We start from the raw sequence: 639 nt of genomic DNA on the forward strand, positions 1-639 counted from the left end.
CATACATCATAGTTTTGCTATTACAAACATGTTTCCATCTGTTTCAGATGAAGTTACATTGTTTCATAGTTTGCCATTGTGAGATTTGAACTCTTGATACTCTTTTGAGTAAACCTGTTTCCATCTGTTTCAGATGAAGTTACATTGTTTCATAGTTTGCCATTGTGAGATTTGAACTCTTGATCTTGGGGTTACAAACCCAGTACCATAACCACTTGGCTATTTAGGCCAAGCAAAGCCTACTGCACCTGGTATTCCCAGGCAGTCTCCCATCCAAGTACTAACCAAGCCTGAGTCTGCTTAGCTTCCGAGATCAGGCGTTTTCAGACAAGTATCGCCGTTGCACTCTGAGGTGCTTCAATACAATTATAATACAATTAGTATTCAATGCAGACATTCATTTTGTGCTGTACAGCCTGAGGGGCTCTCAACAGTTCCCAGCCCCTCTGCACTGTGGCAGAAAGGTCTTAGACAGCGACCATTCCCCATTGTGCCTTTGCAGCGGCTGCCCCAAGCTTTAGTGCTTCCCTCAGTACGTAGTCCTGGACCTTGGAATGTGCCAGTCTGCAACACTTGGTCGGGGACAACTCTTTGCGTTGGAAGACCAACAAGTTTTGGGCAGACCAAAAAGCATCTTTC

General features: G+C 44.6%; 1 pseudogene; it reads right to left on the reverse strand.

Moving 5' to 3' along the window:
• Nucleotides 1-236: 236 nt before the first annotated feature.
• On the reverse strand, nucleotides 237-345 carry LOC121293988 (annotated as a pseudogene).
• Between the last annotated feature and the right edge of the window lie 294 nt (nucleotides 346-639).

This window comes from Carcharodon carcharias, chromosome 22, assembly GCF_017639515.1.
Source record: "Carcharodon carcharias isolate sCarCar2 chromosome 22, sCarCar2.pri, whole genome shotgun sequence".
Classification (NCBI taxonomy): Eukaryota; Metazoa; Chordata; class Chondrichthyes; order Lamniformes; family Lamnidae; genus Carcharodon; species Carcharodon carcharias.